Source organism: Dermacentor silvarum, chromosome 10, assembly GCF_013339745.2.
Source record: "Dermacentor silvarum isolate Dsil-2018 chromosome 10, BIME_Dsil_1.4, whole genome shotgun sequence".
In the NCBI taxonomy this organism is placed as follows: domain Eukaryota; kingdom Metazoa; phylum Arthropoda; class Arachnida; order Ixodida; family Ixodidae; genus Dermacentor; species Dermacentor silvarum.
In genome coordinates this window covers 70,021,401-70,032,639 of record NC_051163.1, presented here as the reverse complement: position 1 = coordinate 70,032,639, position 11,239 = coordinate 70,021,401, and positions in this window count along the sequence as shown.

Below are 11,239 nucleotides of genomic sequence, written 5' to 3'. Positions count from 1 at the left end.
AGGGCGAAGCAATGAATGCGATAGCAACACAGCAATGTGACACGAAGTAAGGTGAGCGGCTTTGGTAGCAATATGAATTGTAGTAAACATGAGCTGATTAAGTAAGCAGGTGTGCTGCGGCGTAAGTAGACCGACATGAAGAGAGACTCGATGACCACGAGAAGGCGCGTGTGAAACGGTGGTGTTGATGAGAAGCGCTTCCCGTGGGCAGCGCGTGCGAAGGGACACACCTGTAGCGCTGCACTGCCGATCCGGGCAGCATTGCATGTGTAGCGTGCGTTGGAAAATGTGGCCCGACTACTACTAACTGAATGAACAAGCGTGGTGTGAGCGCGCACAAGCAAACATAAATAGATCACACTGAATGACCGCAGACAACGACTGTCAAAACGCTGGCAGCAAGCGCATATACGTCGCAGCGGGCGAAGGTACGTGCGGTGTATCGCTTCAACGGAAACTGAGCGGCGAATGCACAGCGCATAGCAAAGGTCTGAGCCATGTGGAGATAAGAGACAGTGCGGCCGGCGAGCGACGAGCGCGGTTGTTGGCAGAGTAGAAGTGCGCCCCCCCCCCCCTCCCACCGCTCCCTCCGGCGTTGCCGTCCCGCTTCCTTGCTTGCGCGTGGAGATTGAGTGGGAAGTTCCCCTTGCGCCCGTTGCAAGATAGGCCTTTGGTGCCGGAGCGCAGCGTCACCCCGCCTCCCTCCCTCCCTCCCATGCCCCCACGTGCGCCGGTCGCGTTTGCTTTCCGCCGTGCGTTCGCTCTCCGTGATAGCGCGCGTCCCCCCCACGCTACCACTCGGCATACGGCGCGCGGCGATGATGTTATCTATACGGAACCTCACGGCGACGGCGACGCCGACGGCAGAAATCCAGTTTAAGTGTCCATATAATTGCTATCGCAATAAAACAAGTACTTCTGTGTTGTGTCTTTTTGTCCAGCATCATTTATCGTCTGTTTCCTCTAAAGACATCTAAAATGTTTCGTATGCTTGCATAAAAGCGCTACCGCGTGTTTATTTGCGCTTTTATTATTTGTGCGCATATATTTTTGTGTTTGATTGCTGTCAAATTGAGACGGCTTCAGGGTCCACGTTTGTAGCAGACGACACGCTCTGCGGGTGCCGCGCTGCCCGTTCTGCGCTGCCGACGGCGCCGTCGCCGCCGCTCTCCGCCACTCAGCGCATGCGCACATAGAAGCAAGCTGTTGAGTGTTTTTCACGCGCCTCGACAGATGGCGCTACGCGATGTATAATTTGCGTTGCACGGTCTGTCCCGAGTGAATGCGTTGCGCGGCGGCGGAGTCGGCGCTGCTGTTTATGTTACTCCGTGGCCACTACTAAACAGCAAATTGCTGAAATTCTGGAATTGTGCGCAGCCAAGTGAGTATTTTTTCCGGGGGGGGGGGGGGGGGGGGGTTGGCTTTATCGTGCAACCACAAATGGACAAATGGACAACGCCGACCACGGACGCTAGGTGGCTGCTACTTCCGATTTCAATAGCTGGTTCTTGTCCGTTGTTTACATCGACATGGATATAATTTTTGTCTTCAGCAGAGTATCAATATGTAAAGAACGCCTATATGGGTGCTCATTTAGTCTAGTGTTTCTCGTGGAAGCGCCGATACCAGCACTGACACGCCGCGCTTTCGAAAGACCAACAACAAACTGTTTGGAAAAAGACTAACCACAATCCGCCTGAGGAATTAAACATCTTAATATCAGGACGCGTACTAATCGGCACGTCTAAGTAACATCTCAGCTAGAGAAGCATCGGTTAGTGCGTGTTGAGGGCATAGGCAAGAGCGTCTATGCTGACAGGAAGCGCCATCGGTGCTCCAGAGTCCACCGGTCGATGGACTAGACCGGTGAGCTAGGTTTAACCATCGGAAGAAGGGAATGGTATCGGTTTTAACCCTGCCGATTCTGCCAGCAAAGGCTGATAGCACTCTGTCGTCATTACTTTTGTGCAAGATCGTGCATTGGGAAAATCGTATAGCTCCTTGTCCGTCGTTTTGTGTCTTACTTGTATTCTCTCTCAAGCTATAGAGATGCCATAAAGAGTGAACGATTACTAAAATGCCCCATTTACTATTCTTTTTAACGTGCATTTGAACTTCACAAACTTTATACTATTTATTGGTACGATGATTTCGTACAGTGGACGACAACTCGGGGTCTTCTTGAACAATTGGGGAGGGTTTCTGAATTGCGTGTCACCGAGACATAGTGACAACTCCCCGTCGTCGGCAGCGTTGACACCTAAAAAAAAGTCGCAGTTCTGCCCGAAGGGTGCAGCATCAATTGCGATAGCAAATTTACTAATAGAGTATACGGAGTAAGAATAGTAGTTTTATGGGCTGCATAAGCTTGGACAGATTCGCTTACTAACTGAATTAACAAGCATGGTGTCAGCGCGCTCAAGCCAACATGAATAGATCACGCTCGATGACCACAGACAAGCACTGTCGAAACGCTGGCGTGAGCGCGCGCGGCAGGAGCAGTGACCGAAAGTTCGTGTGTTGTATCGCTTCAACAGAAACTGAGCGGCGAAAGCACAGCGCATACAAAGGTCAGAGCCGTGTGGAGATCACTTTCGAGATACGGTGCGCGCGACAGCCCTCAGCCACGCAAAGTACAGAGGGGTCCACTGTTAAGGGAACACTGGAGCGCGCGGCGTCTGCTCGGCGCCACCACCGGTCGGCGGCCGCAACGAGTGTCGCGCAGGCGCAGTGACCGCTGTGGGCGGTGCTCTTTCGTCGTCTGCTACGGTCAGCTGCCGTGCTTCGTATCGTCGCGAAGCAAACAGCTCGCGTAATTCGTGTTTGAACGCAGCCACTTTCCTTCCAGTTGAAAGGAAAGTGACTGGATCGATGCATAATCAAATAGATGCCCTTAACATCAGCAGCAATGACCGTGCCGTCTTTTGTTCACCTTCTCGTTTCATAAAAATTTTTTGCCCACATCAAAAAATGTTTACTGTGCACGTCGATTCCCATGATTCAACGCTAACTCGTGTGATAGCTGTTTATAAATTAATATGCTCGTTAAAGGCGCTTGTGCATTCTTTGTGCAGCTTATGCACCGCAGTGACTCGAATATGCAGTTGTAGAAATGAGATGGGCACTACACCCGGATAATTATTCGCTAATATAGCTGTGCCACAAAGAGACCTTTGTAAAAAATGATCAAATTTGTCTTGCAAGCTGAAATGGCAAAAATATCTGCTTGTTAATATTTTGCCTCGTCTAATTTTCCTTCAGCTTTGCAATGGCTGGCTATCAGTGTGTGGCCATGCACTCACCGACCAACATTAAAAAGCCGTGAGCGGCTTGCTTCTCTACTATCCGAAGCGCGGCAGCAGACGGTAGCAGACGACAAAAGAGCACCGCCCACAGCGCTCACTGCGCCTGCGCGAAACTGCGCGTGGCGCCGAGCAGACGCCACGCGCTCCGGTGTTCCCTTTAACAGTGGACCCCTGTGTACAAGTACGCAGTTCCTGGCCGAGTATAGAAACCGCACACCCTCCCTCCCGCGCTGCCTTCCCGCTTTCCTCCATTCGCATGGGAGACTGAGTCGCCAGTTCCCCTTGCGCCCGGTTGCAAGCCACTCATTTAGTGCCGCAGCTAAACGTCGCTTCCTCTCCCTCCCTACCTCCCATGCCCCCCCCCCCCCCCCACGGCCTTTCGTACGACTGGAGACGTCGTGTTTGCTCTCCGCCGTGCGTTCGCTCTCCGTGAATGCGCGTGTCCCTTCACTCGCACATAAAGCATACGGCCCATGGCGACGAGTTTATCGCCGTTGTACTTCATATGGAAACTTACGGAGACGACGACGGCGACGGCAGGAATGCGCTTGGAGTGTCCATATAATTGCTATAGCAATAATCTTGCGTAACACCGCTACATAACAGTTAGAGCAATATGCCACGGATGTGACACGGAGATATGTGTGGAAGACGAACAAAAAAGGTCAACATGCGTTGCGGTTCTCGCGATCACCGCAAGCATAAAAGAAAATAAGAGTGGAACGCGATAGCATTCAAAGATCCCTGACTGCTTCTCACGGTTCCCGACGACTGCAGCTTATGCAACCGTAATGGTTACTGGCAAACACTGGCTGCGAACGCTATGCACGTAGGCGAGCTTTCTGGTATAAACGCGGCCCTTTGCGCGGGTCGATCCCGGAGATAATGCACAACAGCGCAAAGAAATTACATTATTTTCAAGTTTCCGTGTTTGTTTCACACTTTTAATATTTCAGTATGAGAACATTTAACATAAAAGGCATGCGCATTGGGTGTTTTGTTTCATGACATTTGTTTGTGGATTGTCATTCTCGAAATTCAGAGGAATAGCTTTTCAAGAATGTGAGACGAGGGATGAGCAACATTAGTGATAGAATGGTGTGGCAATATAACCCGAATATACGAGGCCTGTTCGAAAAGTATCCGACCTTATTATTTTTTTTTTTGCGAACACCTGACGGATATGAAACAAGCGTGCTTACATAAGCTGACCTTGAGCCTTCGTGCGCATGGGCGAATTTTTTCCCGCCTGCCGATAGCGTCAGTCGCTGGGACGCAGCGTTTGAGGGAGGTAGTGCGCAGTGCTCTCGTCGGTAATTGGCGCATCCATCACGACAATGCTCCTGCACATTCCTCGCACTTGATTCAGACTTTTTTGGCGAAAGAACACAGACTCCTCTAGTTCAATAGGCTCCTTTCTCTCCTGATATGGCCCCTGCGACTTCTGGCTGTTTTCCAAACTCGAGAGGCCATTGAAAGGAGCGCGATTTCAGACAAGAGAGGACATTATAGCTGCAACGACAGCTGAGCTAAACTCCATTCCGAAAGAGGCCTTCTCGGAATGCTTCCAACAATGGCAGCACCGCTTGGAGAAGTGTGTGGAGTCCAAAGGAGACCACTTTGAGTGTGATTAGGTTTCCAGTGCTCCAGCTATGCCAGTTTTTTTTCTTCGGCCAAATATTGTATCGCACTTCATATAAGAAGGCGTGCGCTATACATAATCCCTGCGTGGTTGGAGATGATTTTCTCGTACGCGGACGCCGACACCGACGCCGACGCCGGATTTTCGGTGACACAGGGTCCTTAACGCTATGGCGTCAAAAGTGACATTAACAGCGTTTGCGCTTCTCGTTCAATAACTCAATGCTATGCCGACTCAAAAGCACGCGAGAAACGACATTGATGTTCAGTGCCATATGCATATATACACGAAGTAATAAAGCAGCTAATTGCACCTTCATTGTGTGAAACGGAACGCACATTTGGAGCCTCAAAATGTATGGTTATTTAGGAGAACGGACTGTTACCTCTATTAGCATCGAATCAATCTTAATTTTTCATGTTGTTGGTTTTTTTTCTTACAACGCATTTTATACGGAAATCAGTACACAACATATGGAGCCAATGGAGTGCGCGCCAGCGAACTCCGAACTCTACCAAGAACAAGTGCGTTTCCAGCACCAACCGCTTCGCCCTAGTGTTACGTCATTGCGGCCATCGCCTCTTCCAGCGCGCGCAGACTTGTTTTAAGCAAACTCCACGCAGTCCAAGATATTCTACCACAAGCACCCCCACGAATATTTTGTCGAATGATGCACTGATTCTACGCTACCCGACCCTGCAAGACGCTTGTGCTTGCAAAAACACAAGCCTAGTTGGTATCTATAACAGACACGGCAGTGCCTTCTCATCAAGCGGCAATCTTTAGGTTAAGAGAATGTCAGCGCATTAGAGAGATCAAACCGAGGTAATATCTGTTTTCGATTTGTGCACTTTAATCTATTCGCTCGAAGGAATTTTGAGCATTCCGCCCTTTAGTATATTCTTTCCGATGCAGTTTTCCTGTACTCACCAAAAGCTCGATTTCACAGCAGGCTACAGGTCGAGAACGCCTTGCGTGACAAATGCTTGTCCATGGAAGTAACCGTATTTTTTGCAGTGAAGCTGTATATGGCTAGGTTCTGACCAAAAGTGCGTGCGTCGACAGGATGTGTAGAAAAAGGTCGCGTCGGCAAAACTGAATCCACAGTAGCCTATGTATATTGGCTCCTTAAGATAAGTGTCAAAACCAGTGATGGATGATCATTACGTCACAGTCTACCCGAAATTCGAAGATTAAGGTTGATTAGGGTGGATTAAGTTTGATTAAGGTCTCTTTAGGTGTATTAAGGTACATTAGGGTGGATTAAGGTGGACTAAGGTATATTAAGGTGAATGAAGGAGAATATAAGGTGGATTAAGGTCGTTTAAGGTGGATTAAGAATGGTTACGGTAGACTAAGAAGGATTAGGGTCGATTACCGTAAATTAAGGTCGATTAAGGTGGATCAAGGAGGCTTAATGTGGATTAGGGTGTCTGTCTTGATACCTTAATTCTACATATATCATCATTATCATCATCAGCCTATATTTTATGTCCACTGCAGGACGAAGGCCTCTCCCTGCGATCTCCATTACCCTTGTCTCGCGCTAGCGTATTCCAACTTGCGCCTGCAAATTTACTATCTTCATCACCCCATCTGGTTTTCTGCCAACCTCGACTGCGCTTCCCTTCTCTTGGTATCAATTCTGTAACCCTAATGGTCCACCGATTATTCATCCTGCACATTACATGGCCTGCCCAGCTCCACTTTTCCGCTTAATGTCAATTAGAATATCGGCTATCCCCGTTTGTTCACTGATTCTAAATAGTGATGAACCGGATACAGAGGCTCCTTCTATAACTAGCGATGAAGTTAGAAGGGCCTTGAAAGACATAACCAGGGGAAAATCTGCTGGAGAAGATGGAATAACAGTATATTTAATCAAAGATGGAGGAGATATCATGCTTGAAAAGCATGCGGCCCTTTATACGCAATTCCTCACAACTTCAAGTGTACCAGAGAGCTGGAAGAACGCCAGCATTATACTAATCCATAAGAAGCGAGACGTTAAAGAATTGAAGAATTGAAGACCCATTAGCTTGCTTTACGTATTGTATAAAATATTCACCAAGATAATTTCCAATAGAATCAGGGTCACACTTCACTTCAGCCAACCAAGAGAACAGGCTGGCTTCAGGAAGGGATATTTTACGATGGATCATATCCATGTCATCAATCAGGTAATCGAGAAATCTGTGAAGTACAATCAACCTCTCTATGTGGCTTTCATAGAATACGAAAAGGCATTTGATTCAGTACAGATACCAGCAGTCACAGAGGCATTGCGTAATCAATGAGTACAGGAGGCATACGTGAATATCTTAGCAAATATCTACATATTGTAGGTGTTTATTACGCACATCTTCCTCATCTGTATGTTATCATTATCATCCTCACACTTTTACCTATCCTCTTCTTCGCCTGTATATGTGATCATCATCATCGCCTGTGTACTGCGCTGGTTCGCTGGCGAGCTCCCGGGCCTAATAAACATCGTCCCAACCGAGACGTCACAATATATAGCCATACCTATATATAATTTCGTAATTTTAGAAGAAAACAGAACCGCTTCGCTGGTTGTCCTTCTTCACATAGTGGAAGGGCACTAAGTTTTTGGAATTTCTATATTGTCACATTATAGGCACTGTTAAGAACGACGCAGTGTCAAAAGTGTGACTCGGTAACAAATTTAACTCTTTAATGGGCGAACTTGTGCCTAGGAAAACAAGTAACACTCAAGCACAACGACAGTGGTGACCAAAGTCAGCGATCGTGGAAAATTTGATCAGCGGTTCAAGCATAGGCTTTTATACATGACTCTTCGAAGGTTCCAGCAGAATCACTGGTGCCCGCGTGACTTCTAGAAAGGGGTACGTAATTCGTGTCGTGCATACAATCAAAATACACAAGGTTCAGTGACAGTAGACAACGGATAGAATGATCGATAACATTAGAGAAACTTCGATACACGCAGGCGTGTCCTGCGCCAAGCGAGAACATTTAACATTTGTTAGCCGGTGAAAAGCGGTCACCCGAAAAGATAAACAAGTACGTACACGTGTCATTATAAAAGAATTGAGCGTGATTTTACCAACTTCAAAAATGTGCGCACAAATTACGTCAAAAGATTATCACCGACCTTTCCGTCAAGCTCGCAATAGGTCAAAGGATTGTCGTCGTCATGGATACTGCCGTACTCTTCGAAGACGCCGTACCTGAATTGCGCCCATGCGTGCACGAAGGCATACGCTGAAACAGAAAACAAATTCAGCAGAGACACTTAAGGCTGCGTACGAGTGAAAATGCGAAAGCACTACAATCGCTTAGGTGAAATATTTTTCAATTTATGTTTGCGACATGCATGAAAGTTCTTTCTGCTGAATCGGTGTGTGTGCTTGCGTATATAGGTTGTCCACATATCGGGAACATTCGAACCATTTTGCTGCAGAACGTTAAATTTTTTGGGGTTCCCTTGCATCGTTTTCTGAGGCGTGCTTCCGCGGGCAACCACGTTTTACAGCTGCCGCTTCGGAGTACATCCCAGTAGCACCGATGAAATCCGAAGAGCAAGGGAAGTGCGGGAGGCAGCGACGTGACGTGTGCAATGACGCACGCACTAGACACACCTCCTTTTGTACACTCATGATTTGGCGTCGAGAGTGGATTGCAGTAGACACATCACCGATGAAACCCGAAGAGCAAGTGACACGTGGGAGGCAATGGGGACTCCGGATTAATCAGGACCACCTGGGGTTCTTTAACGTGCACCTAAAGCTAAGTACACAGGTGTTCTCTACATTTCGCCCCCAAAGAAATGCGGCTGCCATGGCCGGGATTTGATCCCGCGACCTCGCGCTTACCAGCCCAACACCATCGCAACTAAGCAACCGCGGCGGGTCCGCCTATCCTGCTCTACAATAATGGAAACTTTACAAGCATCCCCTAGCTTCGGCTAATCAATCTGCAATCTATGCTGCTTCGGGTTTTCATTTATGTAAACCAAAAACTGCGGGATGTTCCCTTGGAATGATTTTTGTTACACGTCCTGTACAACGTATCTAGACGCACAACTGTGAAGAACAACGAAGCTTCAATGTTGCGAGATATTGTAAGTAATTTACGATCAGTGGGTAATGCGCGCCTGCGGCCGTAGCCATCGCGTTTACAATATTACCGTCTCGGTAATATTAGACATGTGACCGAAACAGTCTAAAAAACGTAAATCGTACATTTTTGTGGCCACTTTTGTGGCAATAGTGTGAAATTATTAGGCTCTCCCAAAACGAGATTTCAGGTCAGCAGTTGAATTGCAATCTTGTAGAGGCGCAGCTCAGGCCGTACAAAGGCCAGACAGACAACAAATAGAAATACGAAGACTGCATTTCCGATCAATGAGTGGTACTTGAGAGACTATAGTGAGGGTGATATTTTTGATGAGGTTTCATGAAAAAGAACAAGCGTGAAAGAAGCCCACTCGAGGCACTTTGCGTGCATTTCCGGGCTTTTTTCGTGAACGGAAAAAAAAAACTTATGTAGCACGTATTGAGCAACAGGAAGCTGTATCGGGAGATTCTATTGTTGCTGTACAATCTTCTCATTGACACTTTTCATCTAATTATATTGTCTAAGAAGCTGACTAATTAATTAAGACTAATTCTGTAAATAGACGGAATGCAAAGAATAATCTGGGTATCTCCAAGCGACGCCAAACAACATTACCTTGCTTTCGTCCAGCTACGTAGCATTTGCGTAATTTTAAATCTTGGTGCATGATATTTGGGACACCCTGCATACATATCTGCTTTTGTTCATTAACTTCAGGCTCGTTTCTAAATTTGTGTACCTGCGCTCTCGTAGGTCTCAGTAGTTGACGAGTTGAGGTTTGCGAGAAAGCTGGACGACAGCTGGATAAAGTCTCCCCGCTGACCGCAGCGCCTCGATGTCTTCGCGAAGACAGGTAAGTCAACAGTTCGTATGGGATTCTTGATGCGAACGTCGCTCCAAGTGGAAAACTCTGACGACACGCTCCGGGCGACGCTTCTTTTAGGCCACGTCTCTGGGATGTCGATGATCACGTGTCGGAAATACACTCGTCCATTGGTGGCGCGGTGGAGGAATTCAGACGAAGCCCGTAGCAGAACCTGCGTGTTAAAATGCATCGTCTGCATTAAGGACAGATTACGTTAATGAAATGGAAAACATGCCCAAATGACGGGCTTTTAGCATGACGTGTATATATAATCACAAAAGAAATTCGCAGTGTGCTCACAAATTTTCATGAAAACATCGCGTTATCTCTTCGCCAGTTTAAATAGCTGAAATATGCCATGATAACATTACTGTGATAATGGCATAAAACTTGCTTACTTGCTTATATTAGGTACACGTCATTCTATTAAGCCTTATAGCTCATGATTTTCTCCGAAAGTATGTCTTATATCACGTTAAGATTACCTGCACTGTGATCCCTTCAGCCGACTTTACTCTAGGCTTAGTCAGTGCGAATGTACCTGAAACGGTGGGTGGGGCTCAAGAAAAGCACCAGGACACGCTGTGTTAATTCATTACAGACGTGAACATGTCTGAAATGGAAGCTAAACACAGGCAAGACACACTTGAGCTTCCTGCTGGAACCAGAGTATGCAACCTTTGGGGGTACGTAACTGCATATTTTTCCGGAATAGTCTCACTTTATTCTCATTTAGTTACGTGTGTCAAACACGTGTGACAGTGCATCTCAACCACGTCCTTAATCACGGTTAGAGAAAGCAGGAATGTGTGATTTCGCGTGCTCTGAGTGAATTCTAATAGGCGCAAGAGATGGCTGTGCTCTTATAGATAGGATGATCTAGCACTGCAAGCATCGCGTCATTAAAATATTTGTGTGTTGTCTGCCAGGTTCGCTTACTGGAGCGTACTGTAAATTACATATAAGATGGCAACAAACATAGACACCGAGGACAACATAGGGTAAATTGCAAGTACTTACTAATTTAAATACAAAATGATAATTGAATGGAAATGAAAGTGGATGAAAAATCCTGCAACATTGATGCCTTCAGGTAGCATATGTGGGTTTATTGACCAGTTGCCTTCATCCAAAAGGATCACGTACTCGTGGCGCTTGCGGCAGAAAGGATGTCCCACATCCGCCGTCAAGGTTTGTGAGTGGTGGCGCTGGCTAACACTCCCAGGGTTATTTGTAGTAGTAAAACACAAATACCCCAGAAAATGGATGGGAAAACGACGCCGCGGTAGCTCAGTGGTAAGAGCCTCGCACGCGTAATGCGAA